Here is a 15,049-nt window from a genome sequence, read left to right as displayed (position 1 = left end):
CAGCAAGAAATCCCGATTTTTCCTCTCACTGACCAGTCGACTCGTCGAGTCAGGCATGGACTCGTCGAGTCAGGCATGGACTCGTCGAGTTCATCATGAACTCGGCGAGTTCATCTAAAAAACTCGACGAGTTCTGACCCAAGAAGCACAAAAATCGAATTTTTTCAACATACAAAGCATCAATACAATAGAAACCAATCTAGGCTCTGATACCACTGATGGGTTTTGGTCATAAGACATCCTATGTGCTCATACAAACCCTAATGCTTGGATCTAGGTTTCTCTATTGTACATGCAAGTTATCCAAGACTATAAACCCTAATTCTAGCATTCAAGTAATCATATTAACATAAGAATAGGTTTAAGATGTTACCTTGATTGTTATGTAGTAATAACAATCCCAAATCTCCTTGTATTGACTTTAGAAAGCTTAGAGTCACAAATGTCACTCCTCTAATGGTTCACAAACACCATAAGCAAGAGGATGAAGAGGAGAGAGGATGGAGGCTGCCCAAAAACGTCTACAAACCCTAGAGGAGTCTTGTCCACGTTTTTGGTCCTTAAGGGATCTATATATAGTGAGGCTATTAGGGTTATCTAACAAGGAAACTCTAATTTGGATGCTTAAGCCCTAAGCAACCCATGGACCCCTTTTCTTAAGGCCTTGGACGATTTCTTATGGGCTTCCCCATAGAATTCGTCCACTCCTTAATATAAGGCAATCCATGGCCCAAATTGCAATTATCTTATAATTACAATTCCAGTCCCTTAAGTTTAATTAATCTCTTTTAGTCACAAAACTAATTACCAAGTAATTATTGACTAATATTAATTAAAAAAATATGATTTCTCCTTTAATATATTATTCCCATAATATATTAATAAATCATATTTAATCCTTTCTCTACTTAATTCATCCTATCAAGTTGTTTTGGTGAAGGCAACCCAAAAGGACCATGCACCATCGGGTCAAGTACATACCAAAATAGTTATGGACTTAGACACGAATCCAACAGGTACGCCCCGCGTACCCTCGCCCTTATCCGTCCGAGACCGAGTGCGAGCCAGCTGGATCCTCCTGGCAAGCTTATCCGAAGCTACGTGTCGCATAGTTGTTGAACGCCCAGAGTTCCGAGAAGCTTCGGTCCCTATAAATACCATGCGAATTCTCCCGGATTTTTCACACATTTCACAACTCTTTCTCTCTCTACTTTCTCTCACTACCCCTTTAACCCCTCCCCCCCTAAACCCTAGGAAAAATCCTTAGCTCCCTAAGGAAGCCCCGAGGCTCCCGGATTCCCGAGAAAAAGTGTCTTTCGGTTTCAAAACGCTGCTCCAAATAAAGCCCGGTTTTCTTTAAAATCCATTGTAAGTGAGCTATGCTTACATAATTTTTAATATAGCTTTCAAATAATTATAGTAATGTTATTAGGTCCTTAAAATAATTATTTGGGCTATTATTATGAGTTATATTGAGTGTTATTTAAACGCTTATATAATAATAATAATAGCTAGACTACTAATTAGTCGCGGTTGACGTTAGACTAAACCCTAGTGGTATTAGTACTAGGTTTTATCGAAGGAAAATTATTTTGAGAGTATCGAAGCGTTGTCCGAGTGCTGAGTCATCACCTTTTAGGTGAGTGCATAGTTACTTTCAGCTTACACATAGATATGAAGTATTTTACATAAATTACGTGCTATGTGTACATATTATCTGAATACTTGCTATCTATGCTGGATGAACATTATTATACATGTTTTCAATGATTTAAACTGTATATGTATTTTATATATCTACGAAAATATTGGGGTGAAACATGGGTAGATGTAATAGGTGATGTGTGATAAAATGATGAGAGGCCTCGATGTTGATGTTGTTGATTCTGTCATCTAGCGGAGTATGGATGGCGACCACAGACTCTTCTAGATAGTCCAGTGGAACACTAGCAGGCTCGCAACCTGTAGGTGTTTGTGAACGATGTGTTCACCGGTGTAGTCCATCCCCCAGATGGTTGCCTTTAGGACATTTATTGCTGAGGAATCCCCTTAGCAGTAGTGTTCATCCCGATGATGATCCTTAAGCTAGGTCCCTTATGATAGGTGTTTAGGGACGTAAAGTGAGGATAACGGGAACGGGTAATCAGGTTATTGTTGATTGATGAAATTAATAAACTTATTTATTGTGGGTTGAAAACCCTATGTGCTCACCAGGCTCCCCAGCCTGACCCACTCAGTAATTTCTTGTATTACAGGTAGTGGCGCATGAGCATAGATGTGATGTTTTGGATGAGGGATTACGGATATAGGCCTGTAGATATGAAATAATGTAGTAAGGCTTATATTATACTGTTTATGCTTTTGATCTGTAACGAACATGACATCCCAAGTCTTTTAACAAATACATTTCTTTGGAAATGCTTTTGATAAATCTTTATCATATTTTGTTTTGGGACAAATTCCGCAACAGTTTTATTTAAAATGTTACTCTGATTTTTAAACAAAGCATAAATAAAATTGGTCTTTTCTGGCCGTGAAAATGGGGATGTCACAATATATATATATATATATATATATATATATATATATATATATATATATATATATATATATATATATATATATGTGCTATGTTATCTGTTACTGAGACCGGACCAGAGGGTCCAACGAGCCATGGGACTGGAGGGTCCCACTGAGACACATAGATCGAAGGGTATTATAGAGTTATAGCCTCGAGTGGCTAATGTGCTGTATGTGGTATTTTGGGGAACTCACTAAGCTTCGTGCTTACCGTGTTATGTGTTATGTGTTTAAGGTTTTCTCAGGATCGCGGGAAGGCACCAGCTTGATTGTACACACCAGCGAAAGAGTTATGTTTGAAGATCCTGGGTTTTAATCAAACAATTATGGGGTTGCGATTTATAAATTAAACAAATGAGATTTTTGTGGAATATGCTATGAGAATTATGTGATTTTAAATGAAAATTTTATTTGAAAATTTACGGTGTTACATACAAGGATGGTACGCAAGGCGTACACACTTAGATGGGCTTGGACTCGTTTTGGGCTTGTAAGCCCTTTGGGCCTAGTCATGTTTTGAGTTAGTGGTCCAAGTTATCTATTTTGGGCCATGGTTGCTATGGTTGGGCTTTATTGGGCCATGAGGCCCATTAATGATTTTGGACATGAACTTTTGGCCCATTAGCAGAGAGAGACTTTGGGGCCATTGTGAAAGGACTTGGGGTTGGGTTCTTTAATTGGATTATATTCAAACCTAACCTTCGGTTAACGGTATTATTGTTCAGCATGACTGATCATGGACTGTTAGGAGAGCAACTTTCGGATTTAGCAGACAGAGGTGAGTCTCCTCACCATACCAATGGGTCGAAGGCACCAAGGTCGTCCCATTCTGTGATATGTGATACACTAGTGATGTGGTTATATGTGTTATACTAGTTGGTTACATGCTATATGGTATGCTAGTTGTTTTGTGACATTTTGCTATATGGTATGCAAGGCTTGATGGCGCAACGTGCTCTCTCCAGCATTTTATATGGGAACCCTCTGATATTTGATATAAAATGTTGATGTTATGAATTTTGAAAACAATTGTCACTAACATTTCATATTTTATAGAAATGTTTGGTTATTTAAAAATTAAAATTTTATTTGGAAGTTTGGTTCGTTACACCAAATCCCGCAAAAATGAGTACACATGCTTGACCATATCCTCGAGCATCTGAATAGTCCGCTCACTATACCTATCAATCTGAGGGTGGTATGCAGTGATGAAGTGTAGTTGAGTACCCAAATCTTCATGAAATTTCCTCTAGAACCTAGAGTTAAAGCGAACATATCGATTTGAAAACACCAAAACTAGCACCTCATGTCAAACAACTACCCTCTGATGTAGACGTCAACCAGTTTCTCGGCAGAGATACTCTCAGAAATGGGTATAAAATGAGCACTATTGGTTAATCTATCAATGATGAACCAAATAGAGTCCACTCCACGCCCAATCCTTGGAAATCTAGTAGTACAATCCATGGTAATCTCCTCTCATTTCCACATGGATATGGGTAACGAATGCATCTTGTCATGAGGTCTCTAATGTTGATCATTGACTTTCTACCAAGTTAGGCACCGCTCCACATACCATGACATATCCCTCTTAATACAAGGGGACTGATAACTTAATCTCAAGTCTCTATTACATCTTTGTAGCCCCTGGATGAATAAAAAAAATTCAACTTATGAGCTTCCTCTAATAACGTCTACTTGACCCCACCAGTAACCGGCACCCATAATCTGCCACACTGGGTCCATAGTTCCTAACTATCCCTAACGAAAAATGTATTCTGACCCTTGATTCTTTCTTCCTTCCAATTTCCCTTCTTCAACCCCTCTACTTGAGCTCTCGTCATTAACTCCAAAAAGGTGAAACAATAATCATCCTCATGCATAGATCCTTGATGCGTTCACTTGTTGCCTTACAACTCAAGGCATTGGCCACAATATTGGCCTTTCCTAGGTGATACAAAATCTCACAATCATAGTCATTCACCACATCTAACCATCTATGATGCCTCATTTTCAAGTTTGACTGATCCATCAGATACCTAAGACAATTGTGATCAGTGTAAATAGTGCAACTGACTCTATATAAATAATACCTCTAAATCTTGATGGAAAAAACACAACTCCTAACTCCAAGTCATGTGTAGCGTAGTTTGCCTCATTAAGGCTTTAGATAGTTCTTACCGGTTTGTATCTCAACTTTAATTTTGAAAGCTTCAACCAATATTTCACAATTATGTTTTACCATGTAAAGTATAATTATAACTACTATAGTTGTTAATAAAGTTGAGTTGGTATCTTCTGCTAAATCTTAGACATTCATTAGAAAGGAAGTCATACATCACAATGTATAGTCCCTTAATAATTTATTTTCTTTACTACTTATTGAAAATATCATTAGGAATCTTGTATATATATAAATGAGATTTACATATGTGAAATAAACTACATTATTTGCCTTCAAAGACCCTTTTCTTGAAGTTGGAATATGTGAATTTCATTTATGTAATAAAGATAACAATGTATTAGAGTTAGAATACATCGTTACTTCAGAAGCTACTTAGATGAAGAAATCCATTGGGGATCTAGGGGTTGTTCCTTCCATTCAGGATCCCCTATAAATCTTTTGTGACAACGAGGGTGCTATTTCTTTGGCCAAAGAACCCAAATCACATAAAAATATCATGCAATTAACCGAATATTCAACTACATTCGTTATGAAGTTTGAAATTGTGAAATTAGTATTCGCAAAGTGCGCACTGATCAAAATTTGGCAGACCATTTCATGATGCCCATTCCTCAACAAAAGTTTGAAGTTCATGCTCGAGGAATCGGACTTTGCTATTCTAGAGATTGGTTTTGATCTTTGTTTTGGTATTGAATGTTAGAACTACGTAAGATATCAACTAATGGAATGACTTTGATATATATGGAATATGATATTTTTCAGTAATTACTTGTTTGAGTTCTATATTAACATGTTTAATCCTTGAGTAATTTAGTCACTCTAAAATCCATAGTCGGTTATTATTGTGGGAACAATAATGAAGTAAGAATAATATGAATTGGATTGGTTGACAAAGCGTTGTAACCATGTTCATATATACTTGCTAAAGGTAATATATGGGACTTAAGTATGGTGAATATATTTGTATTCTTGATACATGAGATACTTATTTAGGACTTAAGTATGTAGTATGTTATGATTTGATATAGTCAAATGATGTTCTTTAATTAGGCAATTATAAAGGCTATTCTCATATATAATATGAACCATGCAAGAGGCGTATATAGTTGAGATGGGATTTCTTCCCCTTATTCGTTGAGAGTTAGACATCTAAGGTTATACCATAAGCTGAACGTTAAGTGAGATTTACTATAATCTGTATCTCATCTTTAACATGATGCCTGTAACAAAGGAATAACCGATTACCTACCTGATACATAAATTTTAGCTTTGAGCTTGTGGGAATTAGATGTTGATTAATAGCACTTCTTCATATGTTATTAGGGGCAATGAAACTGTTGCTAGACGTTCACCACCGTCTAACATCAATTCATAATGAAACTTATGCAAGTGGGAGATTGAATGATCTTTATGTTCAAGGATCATTATAAAATGATATTTGCTAATACCATATATATGCTCACACCATATAACAAGTAAATACTAATTTATTATTTATTAAGTAATATGATTATTAATATATTAAATCATCATTTGTATTTAATTGGGGAATTATTGTTTTATGAGAAAGGGAAAACTACAAAAAAAATCCTTACATATTGGCCTCACAATCGATTTAGTCTTTATATCTTTTTTTAATCAATTAAGTCCCAAAAACTGGTAATCGTATTCAATTTAACCCTTTTAGCTGGACAACAGGTCATCCAACTTTCAAAAATTACACTTTTGGCCAAGATTTCAAATTTTATTACAAATTTGGTCCATAGTTTATACTTTTAACCCAAATTTTAAATTTTATTACAAATTCATCCTAATTTAGTTGTTTTTACAACTTTTTTTCTCAAAAAAATTCCGAATATGTTTTTTCTTTATAAAAGCATATTTATAAAAAAAACATATTTTCACATAAAAAATCTTATATTTTCGATATAAAAACTTTTTTGTATAAAAAAAATCTCTTTATAAAAACATGTATTTTATTAAGTACATAAATATATAAAAATCCATTATTATAAAAAAATATATACAAACACGTATTTTTCAAAAAACAATATAGACAAATAGTGATGAGATTTAGAACCGGAAAACCGGACCGGAACCAGAACCGTTAGAATTGGAATATATGAACCAGTTCCGGTTTTGGGTTTAAAATTGGCTTTATCCGGGTAATCTGGGTTTGGGTCCATCTGGTCCGGGTAAACCAGGTCTAAAAACCGGAACCAGAACCACTTTAGGGCCAGAACCGGTTTTTGTGAAACATTTAAAAGATGCATATCTCATTCGTTTCAACTCCGATTGACATGCGGTTTTTTTTCCAACTGTAGTTTAGAGTTTGTATATGATTTTATACTAAAAATTTTCCATTTTTTGTTTTATATTAATTGACTTACAATCCCCCAAATTTGAGATATTAAAGCTGAAAGTTTTTAGTTTTTCAGTTTTTTTTTTTTTTTGTGAAAGTTTTAAAACATGCATATCTAATTCGTTTGAAGTCGGATTGATACGTGGTTTTTTCCAACTTGTAGTTTAGAGTTTATACATGATTGTAGACTATAATTTTGTCATTTCTAGTTTAATGTTCAATGATTTATAGTCGTCCGAAGTCGGGATATCAAAACTATAAAATTTTCAACTTTTCAACTATTTGTTTTTGTACGTTGTATTCTGTGAAAATGTTAACACATGCATATCTCATTCGTTTAAAGTCGGATTAATATGCGGTTTTTTTCAGAGTGTAGTTTATAGTTTGTACATGATTTTAGACTATAATTTTGTCAATTTTGGTTTCATATTCAATGAGTTACAAATCCACAAAGTCGACATATCAATATGAAAATTTTCAACGTTCAACCCACTAAGTAGTAAGTAATTACCAAAAAATTCTGGTTTTTCTGGGTTTTCTGGTTATAAACTCACTTTATCTGGTTCCAACCTATCCACTTTGAAGTTTCCGGGTTTTTCAATTCTAGACCCACTTTACCCGGAACCGGTTCCTATATCCCGATCTGGTTTCCGGTTCTACGAAATCCCGTTAACCGGTTCTAGGTCCATTTGGTCCGGGTTTGGACCCACTTTTACCCTTAGTGTTCACATGTATTATTAAATATTATGTATTACGTCAAGTCTAACTGATAAGGTTCCGGTAAATCAGGATAGACGAAGGGTAGGACCATTTTGGCATATAACTATTCTGAAATTTAGAAACCCAAACGACATATCCTTCTTTACACCGCTCCCTTAAACAACCCTTCAGTAGTATAGTTAACAATACTTATTACTTGTAGGTTTATAGAAACAAACCTAAGTATAAAGTCGTAGGCTTAAAGAAAGAACCTAAGTGTAACGTATCGTAGGTGTATAGGGGTAAAACTAATTGTATGATGTTGTAGGTTTAAAAATACCTAGACCTATAAGAATAAAACCTAGAATATAATCGTGCTTTCATAGGAACTATTATTTCACTATAGTCTCCTTTAATATATTATTGTCATAATATATTAATAAATTATATTTAATCCTTTCTCTCCATAATTCATCCTATCAAGTTGCTTTGGTGAAGGCAACCCAAAAGGACCATGCACCATCGGGTCAAGTACATACCAAAATAGTTATGGACTTAGACACTAATCCAACAGTCTCCCACTTGGATAAGTCTAATAACTATTATGCATATGACTTCAGATCCTGATCTACAATCGTAGCTTTCCAAAGCCGCTGTCAACTCTGATCCTATCAGATACGCGTGTCCTTAGATAATGGATCATATATTCCTCCATTCTAGATATCGTATGAGACATGATTTCAAATCATTCTCTTTGTACTATATCTCGATTCTCGATTTATGACGACTGACTAATTGAACAAATCAAATTAGCCCTAGCCCGGCCGAGCATTTACGTTTGTCATCACAAAATCATCGAGGGGCCCAAAGATATCGCTATTATCCTACCTTGGATAAAAGGAACGGATAAACTTTGATACAATGTTTGCTTGCACTCACTCACCGGATCACACACAACAATATGTTTTATAACACCAAGTTACTAGTGCGTTTACATATTATCAATGTGCAACCGATTCGCAAGATACAACTCACACATCTCGGTTTCAAGAATATAAGATGTTATCGTCTCACCAATCACTCGTGACACAATCCATGGAGTGACCCAAGTGAGCGTGGGTTTAATCTAATGCTCAAATTCATATTCATAAGCACTCGTCAACGTTGCAGCAAACATTTGCTTATGTCTAATACTCTTTTAGACATTCCACACACCAATTCACGACAGTCTTCATTCATACCTACTTCCAACATATGAACGACTGTGGCCCGTTCGAATAATCCAATTATTCTTAATAAATTCAATTATTCTGGAAGTCAAAACATGCAAATGTGAAACACAAGAATAATACTAATCCCATATGGCCTCAAACCTTTGAGTATAAATAAAACCCCTTTTATTTATCACCATATCGATTACTCATTATTTGTCGTTTCGGGTAATCAACTTCTTACTTGAATTATTACACTTGTCCCATGCTCCTAGCATGCACACAATGTTTACCTATGGTTCTTACTTTGTGAAATAGATCAAATTGAACACATTTCCAATCACTCATTTCACAACTCCAAATCCTTTTTCATAAGTGTAAGAATATCAAATTCTTCCCACTTATAGAATATGCTTGATTCTAACATTTTATGCAATCATCCTTTCGTAATGTCACTGCACCAAAGTCACAAAGACTATTGCCAATGATATTACAAAGTTGATTACGCCCCGCGTCCATAGCAATTACGCCTCGCGTAACGACCAAAGTGACGTACGCCCCGCGTAACTTAAGGGTACGCCCCGCGTACTGGTTGGCCTCGGATATGTTCAATCGCGTAGTGATCCTTAGTACGCCCCGCGTAATCCGACTTATGCCCAGCGTACGTAAGTCGGCTACAAAGGTTATAAAAGTCGATTTTCAGCTAACCAGGAGGGGGGATTCGACTTCCAACTTAGTTTAGTCGATATTTAACTTCTGTTAGGCCGTTTTGAGGGTTTAGAAGGCGGCCGGAAGGCCGTTAAGCTAACGGGAGCGGAGATCGGAAGGGTTGGAGAGCAGATACGTGTCGGTAATCATATGGGTTGCTAACGTGACCATGTTTAGCATTCCATTGTGGTACTTTTCTGTATTTAGTTTCTGATTTGGGTGTAAAAACCTTTTACTTTGTGTTTATGATTGAATGAAGCTTTGATTATTAGACTAATTGCTATATTGAATTGTTTATTTATGTTTAATTTATCTTGCCAAGCTTGTTAAAAGACCCTTATGTGTTAATGATGATTATTTTCTGTTAATTGTTAAGTGAATTGAGTTGCTTGAACATCTGCTTGATTGCTTGTCTCTTATGATTTTTGATGACCATCGAGATTATAAGTCTAGGAATAACGAATGTGAAACTAGGATTAACTTGAGAATAAGTAAGTTAATGTGTAAGCCTTGTTTGATGACCATCAACAAGAGGTTAAATTGAATTAATAATTCGATTAACTATATTTACAAGTCTTTCTTGATACGAACTGAACACTAGGAAACATGTTAGTTTAATCAACTGATCACTGTTTAAATTGACTTGTTTGCTAAAGGATTAGTTATAGTGAACGCGAATCTAATCATTTTAGGAATCGGTGAACATGAATAGATGAATTTGTGTATGCAATTGTCTATGTTTTTAAGGTGTAATTTATCTAAACCAAAGTACCTGAAGAGATGTGCTTTCCTGTTAGTTTATCGAGAGTTGTTAATTGTTAGTTTGAGATTTATTAAACCATTTTCTTTATTATTTTTGTGTGACCTGTAACCTATAATCAAATATATTAAATTAATCCACCGTTCCCTGTGATCGACACCCGACTTACCTAAGCTATACTGTAATCTGACTAGGTACACTGCCTATAAGTGCATAGTTAGTCTAAGTTTGTTAGGTTATAAATATTAAAATTAGTGGGTACTTTTGTGCACATCAAGTTTTTGGCGCCGTTGTCGGGGAACGGCTTGTCATTAATTTAGTTTATTTGATTATTCGTTATTTGTTTTTAGTTAGTTTTTATTTTTAGTTTGATTTTCGATGATATCATTTCACTTGTTGGGAAGGTTCTTGTTTTTATTTGCAGGAATTTGGGATTGTACACATTGCTTGACTTTACTTTTTGCATGGATTTCGAGAATGAAAGCGATTAGGGAATTCTTGACCTGCTTAGCCTACTACTTTGTTGATCTGTCCAACTCAATCCATGAGGCGTAGTATAGCAAGGCGTATTGTGGTGGTTAAGTGGAAGACCGAGCTCTTGCTGTTCTTGACTAGTTAGGTCACTTCTTGTTCCGCTTCTAGTTAAAGGTGCAAGGAAAACAAAGGAAATATTCTAACGGGTCCTGAAAGTGGGTGTTTTCGCAAACCAATTCTTGCATGCAAAGGTTCTTGATCAACCGTTGTTGTTTGATCTTGAAAAAGATAAGTGATTATGACGTCTCGGTTTTTTTTATCACTCATCGTGAAGTCATCATTAGTTGAAGAAATTACAAAGAAAAAAAATAATTAAGTATTAAGTCCCTTAATTAAATAATTAAAAAGAATAGGAAGTTAAATTAAAGAAAAAGGAAAATTTTCAAAATACAATTACGCCCCGCGTAAGTTTTATTACGCCATGCGTAATAAACCCTGGATCGCGTATGGATTTTCAAGGAGATGGGGTTACGCCCCGCGTAACTTATCGTTACGCCCAGCGTAATACGACGACTAGGTATATCTCTTGACCCTTTGACTGCTTTGTTATTCTTTTCACAACTCCTTTCTTCGCACACTGTGACGGACGAAGTCTTTCCAAGATCTCTAATTCTTCTTCTTTTCTTGTAAAATTCGACATTAAGGTATGTTATTCGGAAGCCATATCACGTTAATTTGTGTTTAAATTAATGGTATTAGCTGCATTTAGCCTTTGTTCGAAATCTAGGGTTCATAGGGTTCTTGAATTAGGGCCGATTTCGCAATTTTATGTTCTGATTACCACTTGAATGGATCGGTTTCTGTCAAATAACTAAACCCTAGGACCTAATTTGGTCTTAATCCCGTCCCACACCCATCAATTTGAGCTCAGGGACGAACGCCAAGCGTAACCTTTTGACTTTGATTTCTTTGACTACTCTATGCAGATTCCCTGTTAAATGTTTACTCATTTTGGATAGATAAAAGATTACGAAGGAGTGATTTTTACGGGTGGTCCCGATTTTTCTTCTACTGCCTTTGGACCACGCAATGTTAAAAATTAATTGTGTTGTTGCCCCTGCTGTGTTTATTTGGATATGGATTATGACTTTAGCACAAGCAAAGGGACTGGAACACAAATTCGTGCACCTGGACGTACGCCCAGCGTAAAGAGACCCAACCCCACATTTTTTTTTTGGTTTAAAAAAAAAGTTGTTAATTCTGTGAAATTGTGTTTGTGTTTATATGTGCAGATTATGGCCCGAAGGACGCAAAGGACTAACCCACCCGAGGATGTGACCGATCATCGTTTTTTACAATTTCCGCAAACGCTGAACGATGCAACCCGGGCACGTTATGTCAACAACTTGAGCTTGCTTCTCACCAAAGAGATTGATATAGCACCATCATTCGACTGGGAGTTGGCTACCAGGATTGGACTTGCTGCATTGATCCAGGAATTTTTGCAATACACACACTCGGATGCGAGTGGTCTGGATTTGTTCGTGTGTCAGGGATGGGCACGTTTGTTCAGGATCCAGGAGCCTGTTTATCGGGAGTTTTTGCTGGAGTTCTACGCTACAGTTTCCTATGATCCTAGGAAGGCACTCGATGATAGGACAGCCTTTGCCTTCAGACTGGGGGGTGAGCCGGGAATGCAGTGTGATCGAGCTTGCGACTCGGGTTGGTGTTTACACAGCCGATGAGACGAAGAGTGTCCACTTCCCGGCATTCCTTGCTGATTGTCTCACGGACCGGCCAGAAGACTATAACGAGAACACTTTTTGGGCCGAGATTACGGGAGGAGTTTATACACCATCTACCACACGAGGGGGGATGATTCGGTCTACTACATACTGAATGTTGCACCGGTTGATTTCTATGTCTCTCACGCATCACAAGAATAGTGAGAGAGTGCCTTCGACGGACTTGTATTTCCTATGGGCACTAGTTACTCCAGGGAGGCACCTGAACCTTCCAGTTGTGTTAGCTGCATATTTGGGGCGGAAGGCCAGGGGACTTCGGGGGGATAGCCCGATATGCGGAGGGCATTTTGTCACGCGGTTAGCTCGATCATATCAGTTGCTGACACGTGAGATCACGAGATCGATGGTGTTTCACGACATGAGGCCGATGAGTCTTCATCTGTTAGAGTCGATGCGTGTATTAGAGCGGGGTGGAGATGGTGTCTTGAGGGTTCGAGCAGATGATGTGGCAGATGAGGAGGGTGCCGCTGAGCCACAGCCGAGACGGGTCCAGCGGCGTAGACCTGCTCCTCGGGGAGCGCAGCAGGGACCTGAGCCGGAGATTGATATGCGCTACCTGGCTCAGGGTATTGACCGTCTTAACATGAGGGTCTAGAACCTTAGCGAGTATGTTGCACATGTGGACAGGCAACAGCAGTGGTATGGGGATGCGTTGAACGCATTCTTTGCCCACCAGGGGTTTCAGTACTCGGGTCCCTACCCACCACCATTCCAGTCACGATTTGATGGGGCCGGTACTTTTGGGACACAGCCACATGATGATGGAGATGATGAGTGATCCTTTTTATTTTGTTTATTTTGTGTTATTTTTAGTTTATTTTAGTTTTTTTAGTATTTGGTATGTAATTAAACTTGGATTTAGTTTGTTTTACTTTTGTTTTCCATGTTGATGCTCTTTGGTTGTTTAGATTTCTGCAGATTTTCGCCCTTAGAAAGCTGGCAGTAAGTTCAGCAGCTAGGTCCGACTGTTGCTAGAGAGAGCGGTTTGAGAGTTGAAGATTATAGTCAAGACCCACAATTTGTCATAAGTGTGGGGTGCATATTTATTTCGTGAGCGATCGTTTTGAAGATTGGCATTTTTACGATGTTTTGACTCTTATGATATGGATGAGCAGTTCCCACACCATAGAGTTTTATTTTGACGCGAGGAAGACATATCATCCCGGCTGCCATGACATGGGTGACACTTTCATATGTTGTGGGGGATTTTTCATCGCGAGAAGAGGATGTCATTCTCGACGAGACGACGTGGTCGACACTTTCCCATGTCATGGTTATTACACATTGCATTTGTTTGCAATCTTTTGCACCACATTTTTGAAGATGGTGGTCTTGATTTTATTTTATGGCGAATTCAGAAGCAGCAGTTCCAGTTTTCAGTCTTTCAGCAATATTTGAAGCAACTTGTAGCAGCCCCATTCGATCTCGCCACAACTACCCAGGGGAGTCTGTTCCTTTTTATCCCTTTTTATGTTCTTAATTCGTTTTAGCATACAATGAGGGCATTGTATGAAATAAGTGTGGGGTAGGGGGTCGGTAAAAGTAAATTAAATTTAAAATTTAAAAATTTAAAAAACTTGAAATAATAGTTTAATTTAGAAAAATCTAGTGATAATTTAAATTTTGCTAATATTGTATGAAATGATCCGATGAGAACTCAAATGTTTAGTTGAGCCAATACATGTTATAGTGCATTTGTGGCTTCCCTTATTTTAGTGAAATCATGAAACAAAAACATAACCCCGCTTGGTTTGAGGGATGCAATATGTTTAGCAGCCTAAACCTGAAATGTATCCAGGAAAATTATTATCATTAACCAATAAAGATTGAGGTTGAGCGCCTCTGCTTAAGCATGTAGGTTTTGAGTGAAAAAAAGTGAGGTACATGTAATATTAAAAAAAAAAGAATTACGAAAACAAGTTTGAAGAATTTTGGAGCAAATAAAGTGAAGATCAAAAGATCAAAATTCCAAGAAATCCAAAAAGTTGAAGATACCAGAAATCAAATCAACAAAGGTGGTGAATTCAAAGAAATTAAAGATCAAATGTCAAAGAATTGAAGAATTCCAAAAAGAGCTCCATAGTGGTATCGAAAAGTTGTAATTCTAGATTATGTATGCTTAGGTTGCTCAACTAAAAATACCTTGAGGTTAGAAGGTTTTCTGCGGATGGATTCGGAGGGTTGCATAAAATGAGCATTGTTCGGAAAAAGTGGGCGAGTGTTTATGAAGATTGTGAATATTTAAAATATGGGGGGGTACTTTAG

Source organism: Lactuca serriola, chromosome 8 (assembly GCF_051521515.1).
Source record: "Lactuca serriola cultivar US96UC23 chromosome 8, Lser_US96UC23_V15, whole genome shotgun sequence".
In the NCBI taxonomy this organism is placed as follows: Eukaryota; Viridiplantae; Streptophyta; class Magnoliopsida; order Asterales; family Asteraceae; genus Lactuca; species Lactuca serriola.
Note: the sequence above shows the minus strand (reverse complement) of the source record.